This window comes from Eptatretus burgeri, chromosome 5, assembly GCF_056783735.1.
Source record: "Eptatretus burgeri isolate ZD-2024b chromosome 5, Ebu_testis_v1, whole genome shotgun sequence".
In the NCBI taxonomy this organism is placed as follows: domain Eukaryota; kingdom Metazoa; phylum Chordata; class Myxini; order Myxiniformes; family Myxinidae; genus Eptatretus; species Eptatretus burgeri.
In genome coordinates, this window is record NC_140965.1 from 89,275,247 (window position 1) to 89,291,947 (window position 16,701).

General features: G+C 40.4%; 1 long non-coding RNA gene across 2 annotated transcripts; it reads right to left on the reverse strand.

The window, feature by feature from the left end:
- Window positions 1-5,845: 5,845 nt before the first annotated feature.
- On the reverse strand, window positions 5,846-15,941 carry LOC147026927 (uncharacterized). 2 transcript variants are annotated; one of them, XR_015058564.1, is made up of 3 exons: window positions 15,873-15,941; window positions 12,323-12,483; window positions 5,846-9,630 (listed from the first exon to the last, which is right to left on the reverse strand). It is a non-coding gene; the product is annotated as an uncharacterized LOC147026927 (long non-coding RNA). The 2 variants fall into 2 exon arrangements; XR_015058563.1 differs by lacking the exon at window positions 15,873-15,941 and having other exon boundaries at window positions 12,323-14,196.
- Between the last annotated feature and the right edge of the window lie 760 nt (window positions 15,942-16,701).

Consider the following 16,701-nt stretch of genomic DNA (forward strand, 5'->3'; position numbering starts at 1 on the left):
ACAGGCAAACACAGCCTGCAGAACAAGGCCGCTGCAGACAAACACAGCCGGCAGACGATCCGGACCGGCACAGGCCTTGGAGCAACAGCTGAAAACTATACGGCCGGTACAGGCCTCGCAGCAAAACAACAGCCAGCAGACGTCGTTGGCCAGCCTCTCGCCATGCAGTGCAGGTCGGTGGAGGGAGTGCGGTGGTACTGGCCACTCAAAAGGCGGGCTCGGACCTACCTACCTGTCTCCCTCCCACCTATCGCCTTTACCTGTCACTGTCCATACCCACTCCCTTAAGTTGTACAAACCCAATTTAGACCCAACTTTTTTTTTGTTGTTTTTATCTTTATTTTTTTTTACTTCCCCTCTATAAATCGTCCCCTAACCCCCTTTACTGGCTCTGTTCGGCTAACCTATCATCTCCTAGCCTACTCCCAACCTCTACATTCCCTTCCTGGAGCGGAATAAGGGAGAGCTAGCATCCTGTCTCGAGGCCCAACGAAGCCTCAGAATGGCCTCCCCAGAGTTCAGCGATCTAACCCAAAGTGGGTCCAGCGGCCCACAACGAGAGCGAAGGGATGGATGGTGCAGAGGGGTACACTTCCTAATCTACCCGAACCATTAACTCTTAAACTACCCCGGGGCTTTCAACAAGCGCCTCTCGCTTAATCTATTGGTTCTATCAACTCAGATTCCCATTGCCTGTGTTGGTGTCCTCACAATTTCGGGCCATGCCCCCCAATTTTCCACCCGTGCCCTCACACAGTTTCGTGGCTGGGACGCGTGGCTCCCTTGGCAGGAACTACCCTCTGCCGATTCTCCAGCTATGGCACAGCCGGGCACGACATTGCCTCCGAGCCTACCAGCTCCCTAAACACCGGGGAGTGCCCTCCATGGCAATTCCCCTAAAATGCTCACGTGGGAGGCTGGCTTCCCGGGCCCCTTTCCGAGGGTCACCCGTGCCCACGACACTGCCCACGCGGCTAATGGTGCAACGGGCCCCCGCATCATGCGGGCGCACCTGTGCCCACTATGCTATCCCGGCCCCCATGGGCCCTGGGGCTACCACAGCCGACTAGCCTGGCGTACCCACTCAGCGATACTCACCTTTCACAGCCACGCTCCCAGCCCGTCAACAGGGCTCCTGCACCCCTCCAAATGGGTTTCGAGCCTACACTCCCACCAATAACAAAACGACTTCCATTTTGTCAATATGTCTAACCCTCTAACTCACTCTACACTGACCCTGGGGTCCCTTGGGCGGGATTCACTCTTCCCCCCAATCACTCATCGCACCATGCATTCCCCATTCGCTCCATTCACTCAGACCGGCTGGCCTCACTCACTCACCAAGTACATTTTCCACTCTTCAACTTTTCCATCGCTTTTCTGTGCCATCCTGCTCACTACATCTCCGAACTAACTCGTGCTCCCACATCGTCCCTTAAAATACAGCACGTTCCATTTAACCTACGTAGCTAAGCTACGCCCCCACTACACATTCACAGTCTGTTACGGTTTCCGAATCCTCAAAAATTCCATCTCCCCTCCTAAATCTGACTACAATCCCTCTACCTAATCCATTCCACGGACCCCATGAGGATTTATCCCTACCCCATGAAGCCGGTCTAATTAACACTAACCCATCCCCCTAACTAGTTGTATCCTCTGCCCAACCTAAGGGGATCTTTCACCCCTTGCCCGGGAAATCCTGTTCACCCGAAAGCGAGGCTTGCTTTTTTTTTATTGCGTAGCACCAGCGCGGCAACTCGCAACCTGTGCACTTTGCCCGCGATGTCATGGCAGCTGTTCGCGTCCCTCATCTCTTTTGGACGGCACCATCTGGCAGGGATTCACCCTCCTGCCGGATTCCAACCATACCCGCAGCCATGATGACAACCGGCGCATTAAAAAAATAAGCCCCGCGTTTTGAGGGGTTCCCCACACGAACACATGTGCTCTGCCCGTCGGAGCTTCACACACACTCTCGCCTCGAGAACCCATCCGGTCCAAATCCATAATCCTGCCTAACCTTTGTCCGTCCGCGGGATCGGCAACATCCACCGCTGACGTTTCTGGATCGGGTTTCACTCCCACAAGCGCGCATGTGGCAGCCTCGTGCGTTGCACGGCACGAACCTCGCGCTCGCCGCTGGGTAAACCCGGCGCGGTCCCCAATCCAACTACGGCCGCTACCCGGCCTCTGTCCCTTATCTGTCGCCGTCGTCGTCTCCATTCAACACACACACTCCCACGTGTCATGACGCTCAAACTCCACTCCATTACACTCACACCGGGAGACGCGGCTGCATGTTCGCTCATGCCCACCGTCATCTCCCTTATGTACCGCTCTCTTACACACACACTGTCTCTCACACGGACCCTTCTCACTCACACCCAACCTTTCACTTGCACAGGGGGTCTCACTCACACTATGCGTGCTTGAAAGCACGCATCTCCGCACACTCGCAAACACACACACCTGCACAAACACACTGGGGATTCGTGTCCCCACAAGGGTTCCTGGGGCCTCTATACCCCCCAAGCTGCACGTGCACCTCTCCACAGCACTCGCCCCCTCGAACTCGCTCGACACGACCGAACCCACCTGGTCGTGACTCGCTTCAAGCGAGAATAGAGTCTCCCTCCGTAACCGAAGGAGGCCATCCAGCTGCTTGCACCGGGTCCCCACACGTTCTGCCAGCTCGCCCCCATTATCCTCCACTAACTCTGTGTGTGTGTGTTCCATTCCTTTCACCCCGTCTTTATCATGCAGTCTCTCTATTTTTTCTATCTCCCGCGTCTCTATACATTCTATTTCCATTGTCTCTTTGTGTCTATTAGTTTCTTCCTGGATCCTCGCCTCTGCTTCCTCCTTCGTTCCATTTAATTTATTCTCGACTCGGTCTGTCTCCCGTGTCTCTGGCAATATTTCTACTTCCTTCTTTGTCTCTGTTGCTTCCCTCTTCTCCATTTTTATTTGTGTCTCCTTTATTACGGTTTGCCCTAATTGTTCTTTCATCCGACGAGTGGCGTCGATCAAGTCCCGCACCACTAACATTATTCCTTGTGGTGCTGTCACACTTCCCACCTCATTGTGCTGTTCCATTTCCTGGCTCCTTTTGAGCCGTTCCTCGTCTCGGAACTTTCTGAGTTCCTCATTCTCCCTCCGGAGTTTTTCAATCTCCGTGGACGCCAATTCTGCTTCCTCCTCGAGTTCGTTAACTTCAACCTCGTTTAGTTGTTGTTTTCTCTCCCACTGCTCCTCCTGCTCTTCATTTTCCCATCTCATTGTTTCTTTCAATTGGCTCATTTCCTTCCTGTGTTTCATTCGCTGTTCTCTCATTACTCTTCCTTGTTTCCTCTCCTGTCCTTCCTTCTCCAGTTTCGTGGTTTGCTTCATTTGGTTAATTTCCCTTTTGTGTTTCATTTGCTGTTCTCTCATTACTCTTCCTTGTTTCCTCTCCTGTTCTTCCTTCTCCAGTTTCATGGTTTGCTTCATTTGGTTAATTTCCCTTTTGTGTTTCATTTGCTGTTCTCTCATTACTCTTCCTTGTTTCCTTTCCTGTTCTTCCTTCTCCAGTTTCATGGTTTGCTTCATTTGGTTAATTTCCCTTTTGTGTTTCATTCGCTGTTCTCTCATTACTCTTCCTTGTTTCCTCTCCTGTCCTTCCTTCTGCAGTTTCGTGGTTTTCTTCATTTGGTTAATTTCCCTTTTGTGTTTCATTCGCTGTTCTTTGTCTATCTCCTCGCACTCCAGCTTCGCCTTTTCTTTTAATTGGTTAACCTCAAATTCATGTTCTTTTCGTTTTCTATCCCATTGTTCCTCTCGTTCTTCCCTCTCCAATCTCCTTGTGTCCTTCAATTGACTGATTTCTGCTTCCTGCTTCAATCCTTGCTCCTTCACTTTCTCCTCGTACTCCAACCTATTTTTTTCCTTTTGTCGTTCAGTTTCAAATTCATACTCTTTTTGTTTTCGATTCCACTGTCTTTCTTGTTCCTCATTCTACAATCTCGTTATTTCCTTTAATTGACTGATTTCTTTCTCCCGTCTCATTCCTTCTTGTTCTTTGTATTTCCTATTCCACTGTCTTCCTTGTTCCTCATTCTGCAATCTCGTTATTTCCTTCAGTTGACTGACTTCCTTCTCCTGTCTCATTCGTTCTTCCATCATTACTCTTTCTTGCATCTTATTCTTTAATCTGGCCTTTACTTCCAGCTGTTCGATCTGTACAGTGTGGTTCCTTAACGTTTCATTCTCTGTTGTCGTTCTTTCTTCCCTCAACATCCTCAACTCATTTTGTAATTCTGTCTCTTTGTTTTGGTGTTTCTGTAACTCAGAAGCTTTCTTTTCAAATTCCTTTCTCATCTCCGCACACTCCGACCTTGCTTTGGCTTCTAATTGTTCGATCTGTACAGTGTGGTTCCTTAACGTTTCGTTCTCTGCTGTCGTTCTCTCTTCCCTCAACATTCTCAACTCGTTTTGTAATTCCTTCTCTTTGTTTTGGTGTTCACGTACTCAGAAATTTTTTCACATTTTTCCCTTCTGGCCTGCTCACCTCTTTTGCATGCTTCCTTCCACAATTCGTTCATTTCCTCACCATATCTCTCTCGGACTTCCTGCCATTCCTTTCCTATTTCTATCTTCCGTTTTAGGCTTTCTCTTTCCTGAATGCCTTCTTCTATCTCTCGCTTTAGTTGCTTTATTTCCAAACCTTTTTTTTTCTCTTCCAACTATTTTTCACATTTTCACATTTCACATAATTAAAAATTCACATTTTTTCTCTTCCAACTGTATTTCCCTCACTCTCCCCTCCAGTTCTTTGAACCGCCTTGTCCCTCCAATATTTTTCCATTAGTTGTTTTACTTCCAAATCGTGCTCCTTTTGTTTCTTTTCGAGCTCGGTTTTCCATTCTTCCTCCAATTGTTTCCGAAGCCCGCCGATGTCCGCCTGCCTCGCCTAACATGCCCACGTGGTTTGAAATGGCTGTTGGGAGCGCTCGCCTCGTGTCGCGCCATTCGCCGCGCCATAAATAGCCGCTCGCTCCGTGCTGCGCTGAGGTGCGATCGCACCACCATTATGCAACTCAGTTTGCCGGCAAAGTTCGTGCTCAGTAAATCGGGTTGAGCTTCCCCACGGATTGTAATTACAAGTACCGTCCTGGGCCATGGATCCTACATTACTACACATATACATTTCTAATACCCCTGGCTCCCGCTCGCCTTGAAATCCCATCTTATTTCGCCAAAGGGATTTAATTTAATGTGCTCGTAATTTGGAGGGAATCGGGGGTCGCTCCACTCACCCCTGAACTGATTCCCGTGAATTTAGCTTGGAGATGGGAGAGTTTGTTTCCCGCTCGCTGACACCAGTGTTGCGAGAAGGGGGATGGGTTCGTATCACACTCCTGACTCCAATGTTGCGAATTCGCGCCCCGTCGGCGTGCGATCGGCCGCTTGACTCGAATGGCGTCCGTCTCGCCCACCGGAACGGACAATTCAGTCGTGACCCTCCTGGGACTACCGCCAGAAACCAGTCACGGGTGGGGGTTTAACCATGCCACCACCCAGTCCGCAGTCTACCCGCGCGAAATAGGGTGAATTGCCGAATGTCAATATACCTAAGTAGCTGCGCGGGTAATCTACCGAGGGATGGGACCACGCCACAGGCCGACTCCGGACACGAACCGCTTAAGTGGTTTGTTCCGTATTACAGGGATAACCGAGCGGAGTAATCGTCGGCCTTGATGGTTCCGATTAATTACCGGGTGTTTTAAAACCCACTATTAATCCCTTACGTGATGCAAGATGGAGCTTTCAATAAGGGAAAAGACGAAGCGAAACGGGGGAACAATTGGACAAGCAAGCACTTTATTGCACACACAAACACAGACAAGCACGTATTCACAATACAATCAAGCAAGAAAACACAGTGAAAAGGAAGCAGGGAAAGAGTTAAAACCGAATATAATTATTTCAATACTTAAACAGTTCTACTTTACAAGACTGGCGCGACACACACACACTTACACAAAACCCACAAGAAATGGAAGTCGCGACTTCCCTGAGCGCGTCGAGTCCTTGGTGACCGTAACTCCGAGTCCCTCCGGCGTGGTCCGCGAGCTCGTGCCGTGCGCCTGCACGTGTCGTCCGCCCGACAGCTCGGACGAACGAACAGAACCTCCAACCAGGGACGATCACCACAACTCTCCACTATTCCCCTTCAGGAACAAGGGAACAGGAAAAGGAACGACGTTCTCGTCGACCTTCACGTCCACGCCTTTTGTCAATCTCTTGAACGAACCAAGAGCCTATTGCTTCCAACCGGGACAAGGGAACAACCAACCCACGACGACTCTTCACGCCCACCCTTTTGTAGGGGCCGGCTCCGCCCCGTGCCCCGCCCCGTTCTTGGCTCCTCCTTCCTTCGAGGCGTTTCCAGAAAGCTCTCGAAGGGGGGCATCCCCCCACTCCGACTGCCTTACGCCATGCATCCACCAATCGGGAGCGAGTTGCCGCACCCCTCCCCTTCACACCAAGCATGGTGGGGGGGATTCAGGCGGAAGCATCAGGCAGGGAAATTAGGTGGGAAAACCCCACAAGCATTGTTGGTTGAAAACCCCACAAGCACGGTGCTTGTTGAAAGCCAAGTCACGAAGATGTGGTAGCGTAGTTGTGGAAGGTGACGTCGTGTAGTGAATTGCGTGATCGTTGAGATGTTGGTTGTGGAGAGGTTCATTGTTCTTTTTGCACCAAATTAACAATAGCCAAAGAAAAACGGCTAACTGAAGCATCGCAGCCCGAATGGATCACATATATTCCCTCTATACAATGGGTTTGGGCTAACTACACATGAACTTACCGATATATCTCACCTGAGGACTCTTCATGGTGTAATGTGAATTTCCACAACCGTAACAATATCTTATGTTTATAACTTCTTATTGTATTCATTTTCCTATATTCTTCTTTCTTGTTCATCAAACAATTATAATAATTTCTGAAAGTTATTGATTTCTTTATTACATATTTCTTTATTCCCTTTAACCTTATCAATCTGATCACCATACTTAGAAGCATATGCCTTTGCTCTCAATCCAATAAACTCACTCATTACTTTCCACCCAACTCATCCTTAAACTTACCAATAACCTTTTCATTCTTTTTGGAAAATAACTCACTCTTATTATTAAAATTACCTGTATCATATACTCCAATATTTTTCTTCATATATTTATAAACATCATCAGTTTTTATATCTTGGATAAAACAATCAGTGTCCATATACAACAATGAAACATTTTCACCATTGTCTTTCTTTAAGCCATTATACAAATAATCATACATCAATATCTTTGATAAATCAAGAACTGCTGTTCCAATATAAATTGGTTTATCCATTACAATACTTTCCTTTTCCATATGAATAGCAGAAAAGTTCTCTGAAAAAATCTCTTCTCTCTTAAAACTTGGTATATTTATCAATCTAAAAGCTTCTTTCCAAGATGTTGCAAATCTAATGTTTTGCCTGTTTCTAACATTTTCCATTGTCTTTCCAAAGACAGCATTATTCATCAATTTATAGAATTCCCCATCAAGTTTTACTTTTGTATTTGTTCTCATATCTGTATTGAATTTAATATACTTTTTCATCCAAGGACTTTGTTTAAATTTTAAAACTCTATGAATTTTAGCTACTCTCAATCCTTCTCTCAAAAACATTTTCAAGCTTCTCTGATGCAAAACATATCCCTCTTTTTCATAGAATTTTGTTAATAACTTTTCTGTTGATTTGCCTTTAATATTAAAACTTTTATGATAATCACTTAACCATTCTTTCTTTGGGGTTTCTTTCTCACATGCAAAAGGAAGGTCTTTATGCTTATTATGAAAATCACTCGGGTACCTCAAATCAACTTCAAAATAATAACCTTCTTCTTCCTCATTCAATTCCTCTTGAGAAGAAATAACAATATTAATCAAAGGCTTTTCATAATCCTTTTCTTCCACCCACTCTAATTTACCATAAGGCAGAGATTGAGACATTGCCCATCCATACAAATTTTTAGCATCAAAATACATCAAATAATTACTATCTTTTTCACTATCATAATTTGGAAGATATTTATTATTTGCTTTAGCATATCTTTTTGAACATACTTGTGATATTCCACCTCTCTTAGACTTCTCAATTATCAAAAGCATATCTACATCACTGATTAAATCTATATCTTGTGTTGTGGATTTTTCTAACCCACCTTGTTGTGATCATTGAAGGATTCTACCTGGCCGATTGTGAACTCCTATTTGACTTCAGACAGAGTTTAACGTTTGTCCGATTTGGTTATAAAATCCTGCATAAAACCTATTGACACTGAAAATCCGATGTCCACACAAGTCCTTCCTTGTGAAACAATTTATTTTCTAATTATACTCCATGCACTTTTCACCCTCATACAATGAACTTAAGAATCCCCATTGATTGCAATATTTTTAATCTTCTATTTCATTTATTCGTACTTTAGTTAACAGTTAGACCAAGCCGATTCAATTCACTTCCACATTACATCAGAGAGTTTTATTCTAACTTGGTACTTGGTCAATTCCAAGGAGCACAAGCCACTGAGATTTTAATACTTCCTCAGGTACTTGCACTGAAACAATTTTACATTTCAAAGCATTTTATACTTTCATGAGAGAGTGGTGTGGGCTATCAACCCAGACTGCAGACGTGTCCTTAAGACGAGAAGCCACTTCGTACACTTCGAGGCAAAGGTTCGCTGTTATCAGCTAAGGTCACACCGCCCAGATGAAGACATTTATCATCATTTAGGGCAAAAGTCTCTTGGCCAGAAAGGACAGCCAATTCAACTTGTAGCATAAAAGTTACATTTCTAAAACTCCATTTGTTACAATTTAGAATACATTAATATTAATTTTTCCCCCACACTCCCCCGTTTTTTTCGTTTAAGGAAAAATTGAATAATTTTTCTTACACATGATTACCATGTCCCGTTCCTGAAGGAGAAAATATTTCCATTATTCAAGTTCAATCAACAATGTCAGCAAGTGCTCATATCAGAAAATGAGTGAGTTTCCATTTAATTTATGGCCTGTTCATCAGCATGTGTCACACATTGAAAACATGCTACCAGAAGTCAGAAGATAAACCCGAAGTCAGAAGAAGAAGGGTGTGGACAGAGCAGCACCGAATGGGAAGCACAATCAAAGCACTCCTTGAGCTGAGGAGAAGGTAGATGTGGGCAAGTACAAGCTTGGGCCAGACACTGGGTTGAAGGAGCGCAGTGTGGAACTCCAAGCCTGTCGTACATTGAAGCAACCACAGCAAGTTCATGATGTATTTGCAGAGCAGCTATCGAGAGTGTGGCTGGGAATATTCCTTCAGGCAGGCACCACACAACGCCGACGTTAAGACTTTGCTCAACCGTCCCCTCAGTGGGTTTTTTTCTTTCTTTTCCCACATTGCTCCATCTTATCTCCTCAGGAAGGGGCATGATCACGTGTTGAATGCTCAATCACCCAAATCTGCATTCTCCCCATCGTCCAATCTTTCAGTTGAAGTTCTTCCCAAGCTTCACTCGACAAAATCGTAAATTGCTTCAAAGACTGCTTTCAACACTCCGAAACAAACAAAGCATCAATTAAACACCAATCGATAAACGTCATGGGCACATGTATTTCAATAAGACAAACAAAGGTTTATATAGAAGCATTTAAATTGCATTATATGTCATATCAATATTTTAATCCCTTTCCTTATTTCCCCAAAACAACATGCTAAAATATACAGAAATCCCAGTTGTATGTGTACTCAAAACATCCATCTCATTTGCTATTTCCATGTAAAAGTAAACAGTCTTTATCAGGGTTCCAATTTGCGATCAATAATTCTTTTCACAAAAAGATTACATCATTTATCCCAAAAATATGAAAGTAATCTATTTCTTCAAGAACCGAATCCAATTCCATTTTGCACAGTTACCATTTTAACATTCACATCTGCTAAACAATTTACAGTTTCATTCACAAATAGTTCCAGAGCAACTGTCATTTTTTTTTTTTAATCTTGATTTAATTCTCAGTAACTTTTCCTTATCCTCAATTAACAGATTGACAAGGGTTTTTTAAATAAGTTTAGTCTGAAAGTAATTAACACAGTTACCGCACAACCCCCAATTTGAGAGTTCCACTCCGTTCGGCCATCCTGACATCGAGTTGCCGAGCTGCAGAGCAACCTTGGCTGCAGAGTGTAAAATATCTCAAAAATAATGTTTAACCAATCTCTCTTAAACAACACTCTGAATTCCATCGACATTTTAAATCTCTGACATTGTCCATCTGTCCACTTCTCTCTCACCAAAACAGCAAACATGTTGCCATTTTTCCAACTCACATACACAAACCATCTATCACTTCCTCTGACCTTCTCAATTACGAATCCATTTTCCTTTATCAAAACAAATAAATCATTTTAAACAGTTGTACAAAAATTGTCAAATCACTTGTCAAATCTGTCATCAGGCGAATATCATTTAAATTGCAGCCCAAACACTCGGTCTACACATATAGCTACACCCTCCCCAAATTTTATCCCAATCTTGGGGAAAGCATCTTAAACTTCAGACTAATAAGCATTCAATCTCTCTTAAACAACTTTTTGGTCAAAACAATAAAATATTTCCTTTTAAAATCCATAAATCAAAAATAAAATCTTCAGCATCTATCCAATTAAATCATGAATTTACATTGACTGAATTGATCAAAGGGTTACACTGGGTTAGTTGCCATTGCCTTCCCAGCAGAAGTTCAGGCAACCTCAACATTCGCAGACGAATAAAACAATACGCCTATTTCAACGTCCATCCGAGGGAATCATCAATTATCTGTGAATCACCCCACGTGCACAACATCATCAAATCAATTTTAAAATCATTCCAAATCACGTTTCTACATTTAAATCACATCTTTTAAGTACAATGGTTACAACTCAGATCAAATCTTCGAAACATTTCTGACACGTCCTCAGAGCTTGCCCAGCACTTAAATCTGCCGAGTTGTGTAATTACAAATCATCACAATGCCAGCGAGAGCTCAACACTCAAGACTTCACATTCCAAATACAGTATATCCCACATTCACAATTGTTATTTCAATTTATTCAAAATCAGGATGGTTTTTCAAATAAAACTTCAACACTTTTTCCTAAATGGACTTCACTTTAAACAGATTCAGTAGAGAGGGTGTGCCACAAACACGAAGTAACAAGGAACAGGAAGTTCTCTCCACATCCGGTGGGAAGAAAAAAGAAAAACTCTAAGACAGGCAAAACCAACAGTTTAGCATTACTCTGTCATGGCTCCAACACGCACACTAAACCACATTACAGCTCATAGACTCGCGTGTGATCACGTGACAATACCAATCACATTTCTATCTCATTTTGAAGTCATTGCCAACGGCATGCACACTTTGACACAATAGCCACCATCCTCTTGAATCTGCATATGAATCGAATTTCACACTGAAAGCTAAGACTCAAACACAGACTCAGTGGAAAGACATGCCACCCCCCACAGATCCAGTTGAGGGGGCGAGCTGCAGTGTCACAGCTTGCGACCTTCGCGTGGAAATACAACGCCAAGAATGCATAACATGCCAACCCAAACAGACCCACAGCTTAATTCAGCATGAGTTAAAATATCATCAAAATCCCAACAGAACACGTTTCATTGCAGTGAATATTGGACTCGCACAAGTTAAATTATTTTTTTTTCAGGAACACATGCATCTCAATGCAAATCACCAACCATGCTTCCAGCAGGTTAATTGTCTCCTGCACTCTACAAAACGTTTCGTGCAAATCATTGCATTTACAAATCCGTAAAACCTCCACACAATATAACATAACAACCTCACTGCCAACAAACGTCCAGTGAGTTCAATGAACAAAAAGTAACTCTTATAACTCTTACAAACAGGTGACTTATAATATTTATCTATTTAACCCTATCTTGGTGTCTCAGCCGTGTCCTTGGCCTCTCTCTCTCACAGCCGGTCCGTATCAATGCAAACATGTGGCATGTTGCTTCATCATGCCCATTTAATTACTCGTCTGGCTCCTCATCGAGCCTCTTCTTGTCATCTGACTCCTCTTCTTCTCCAGCACTTTTCTAAAACAACTACAGTACTTATCGTTTACTTTAAAACAGACTCTCTCTGCCGGATCCTCTTCTTTCTATCAATAAAATTATCTGACAATGAACTTTTCTTTGTTCAAAATGCGTTACCTGCTGAGAGCGCTCTCCCTTACCTTCGCTCAGGCACTTGTCATTCCTCCAGGCACTGCCTCCGGCAGATTAAGCACCTCCGGTCACGAGCACCGCACCAACGTCAGTTCAAATCCAAGTCACCAGGCGCCAACTGTTGTGGATTTTTCTAATCCACCTTGATGTGATCGTTGAAGGATTCCACCTGGCCGATTGTGGAATCCTATTTGACTTCAGACAGAGTTTAACGTTTGTCCAATTTGGTTATAAAATCCTGCATAAAACCCATTGACACTGAAAACCGATGTCCACACAAATCCTTCCTTGTGAAACAATTTATTTTCTAATTATACACCACACACTTTTCACCCTCATACAATGAACTTAAGAATCCCCATTGATTGCAATATTTTGTATCTTCTATTTCATTTATTCTTACTTTAGTTAACAGTAAGACCAAGCCGATTCAATTCACTTCCACATTACATCAGAGAGTTTTATTCTAACTTGGTACTTGGTCAGTTTTCCTTGGTCATACTTCCTCAGGTACTTGCACTGAAACAATTTTACATTTCAAAGCATTTTATACTTTCATGAGAGAGGGGTGGGGGCTATAAACCCAGACTGCAGACGTGCCCTTTAGAAGAGAAGCCACTTCGTACATTTTGAGGCAAAGGTTTGCTGTTATCAGCTAAGGTCACACCGCCCCAGACGAAGACATTTATCATCATTTAGGGCAAAAGTCTCTTGGCCAGAAAAGGACAGCCAATTCAACTTGTAGCATAAAAGTTACATTTCTAAAACTCCATTTGTTACAATTTAGAATACATTAATATAAATTTTTCCCACACACTTGTTTTGTCATTTTCAACATTGCACTCCAAGCTAAACCAGGAGCTGTGAAATAGTGGGAAGGATCTAATCCAGAACAATTTTATGACAGAGTGATCTAAAGGCTTCAAACATATCAGCTAACAATAAAACATCTGTTTGTAGATACAAATCATGATATTCTCCAAGGTTCTTTCTCTAAAATATTTTCCAAATTTCTTGTGTGTGTTTATATTCCTTATCACTTATCTAATCTTCATAAAGGTTATTATAGAAACTTTCTTTTGAAGGAAGTTGTGTTTCTTTAAATCTCATAAATGAATCCATACAATCATAGGGATAAATTCCCATATTTGAAAGAATTTTCTCTTTACTTTGAATTTTATTCCTTGTTTGAATATCCTCTCTAGTTACAATTCCCTCTTTAATCAGAATTTCATCTTTAATCAGAATTTCCTCATTAGTTAGAATTTCATTCATTGTTTGAATTTTCTATATAATTATAATTTCATCTTCAGTTAGAATTTCTTCATTAATTTCCTCTTTACTTTGAATTTCATCTTGAGTTAGAATTTCCTCTTTTGGAAAGAATGAATTAAGATTTGGAATAGACCCCGTGGAGCTTAGATTTGATGCTTGGTAGGCTCGTGGTGTTCCCATAAACTTGTAAGAATCTAGAAACCTAATACGAGTTAATGGTTTTATGAATATCATTTTTGTAAATGAAATATACTTTTGACTTGTGTTTCTTATGGCAGAAATATTCACTGGTGTTTTTGAAAGTTCATTTATAAATAGATGTGCATCATGGTTGGCACTGTTGTGAAGAAAGACTGGAATAAAAGAAGGAAATTTATAATTAAGATTACAACAGGAATTAGCGGGACCTCTATATTTACCAGAAATATGACAATGATCCCTAACTTTAGACTCCTCAATTTCCTCCTCACAAATATGACAGATATTGTTCTTTCTAAATTCTAATTTTTCTTCTTCGGTGAATTTCATCGGTTCATTTGTTTCTTTCATTAATTTAGTTAGTCTTATTCAATCCTTTTCTAATCGTTTTACAAACTCTTGTGAAGCTTTTTTCCCACTATAATGTTCAAGTTTATTATACTTTTCTCCAACAGATGATTTGATATAATAACAGAAACCACAAGGAATATGTTTTTGATATTTATTTGTATGTGATTCTTTTGGATTAGGAGAAGCAGTATTTATCTTTTTTAGGATACATTCAAAATCAGCGTATATCACAAATGGGTGCATGATAGATTTATGATAATCTTCAAAAGAAATCTTTTCACCAGGTTTAGGCATTGTAATTAGAGCTGATTTATGATTACTACAATATTTTGAATGTTGTTCTGATCGATCTTTTGTATGAAATGAATTAAGACATCACTTAAAAGGATATATTTTGTTTGATGTTCTGAATACCTGAGAAGAGATGAATCTTGATAAATTATTCATGAATGTATAATGTGAATTCTTTCAAACACTAAAATATAAAAGATCAATGTGTGTTTCTTCATTTTTATAGTTGTTTGAAATTTTTAATAATTGAACTTTGTTTGTATCCGTTAATCCACGTACATTAATAGAAAGATTATTATTTTTCTCAAATTTAGGAATATCTGTAAGTGGCATTGGGAATTTAAAATCTTTAATGTCCAAGGTATTCTCATATTTCATATATTGTTTTACTCTTTCTGAATTACAATTTGGTGGATGTAAGTGAGCAAGAACAGACCAGAGAAAACATTTATTATCATTGTTCTTAATATTAACAACTGCCTTCTTTAGTTTTATTTCTTTTGGTAATTCAATATAAGAAGAAGCTTTCAGAGGGTTTGATTTTAGAATGTGTATATCTAAAAAGATGATTTTTTAAAATATTAAATCCACTTCCTACCACTGTATTATCAACATCCTCCTCTTGTCTTGATAGTTCTTCATAAACCCCACTGTTCAAAAAATCTTGAAATGATGTTATAAAATGAAGATCTGTTCTCATATAAGGAGTTTTTTCTTCATCTTGTCTTTTCATATTCATTTTCACTCCCATATAAAACTTTCAAGTTTTCATTTCTTTTACTGTCTTTTTAATAACTTTTTCAACATCAGGTTTCACAATTTCAATTGATTCAGTGATTGATGATGGACCGGGTTCTCCAAATTTAAAAATCCTTCTTTTTATATGCCCTTTAAATGCCCCCTTCAGTGTTTTCAATATAATAGTCTCCCTTTACTTTAAACTCATTTTTCTTGTGTTTTTGTGATTGAAGATGTCTATTATAACTACTCTTCAAAACATCCTTTGAGCAGATATCACAATGTTTTCTTTCCAACTCAAGAGGAGATATTTGATGAAATAGATTAAATGTGTTTGTTGGTTTGAAGGTGTTTTTTATAATATTGTTTTCGTGATTACAAACATCGCAGTATGTTGTATTCACCATATTTATATAATAAAACTTTGCTTAAACGAAAATTTTCTTGATGAAAATTTCGTTTAATTTATAGCTGAATCTGTGCTTAAAACCATTTTATCCTCCAACTTTTTTCACTTAATAAATACAATGTTTCAAGACACAAAAGACAAGTTTCAATCAATCTCTTCATTTGTAAAAGATACTGAGAAATATGTCAAGGATGTAAAATTGAACAAAGATAAATATAACAACTATTGGATAAAAACAATTATGGTAAATAATATGAGTTCTTCAATTTCCTTCAGTGGAAGGGCTTTTAGCATACCTGGAAGAGCATCAATTAAAGTATCTCTAACAAAAGTTTCTCCTCTCCTTCTGGTAATATATTCAAAACTAGAAAAAGCAATGAAACAAGAAAAAGTGTCAAAAAATAAAAACCTTATGGATGAAGCTTTAGAAAGAAAATATAAGACCATCTGTCATATGCAAGGAGAAATTTGTATTTTTTTTCAACAACTCTAACGATGTAAATCCTGATGAAATAAAGGATGTTAATATATCAGGTGAAATGACATTTCGTTCAATAAAAGTTAAGGATCATTGTAAAATTACCTTTAATATAAAAAATGTTGTAGTTGAATCTGGTAATGAAAAAAAGTATATAGATATCAATGGTAATGTTGTTTCTACTAATTAAATATCAGTCAATATTCAACTGAAGATTTTGAAAGTATAGATAATTCTGAAGATGAATTTTACTTTCAGTAAAGTTTTACTTTATAAATATGCTGGACTTCCCTCATTCTCCATGTGACAAATTTGAGAATTGTCCTGCGTGTGAAAGACGGGGATTAAACAGAGAGTCAAAAGCCTATAAACAATGTATATTATGTGATTATCTTATAATTAATGAAAATAAAAAATATAAAAAGGAAAATAATTCTTTAAGATTTACACCAAAAATGAATTACTTTACAAGATTGATTAGAGAAATGAATGTAAAGTATGAGGGTGATAACACACCTTTCTTTGCAAGGGAAGAAACTGAATGAATTAGAGAAATGTTCAAAGGATTGTTGTTATATATTATTCATGGATGTGATTTTCAGGGAAACATCAACACAAGATATTGCATAAATAAAATAATGGATTGT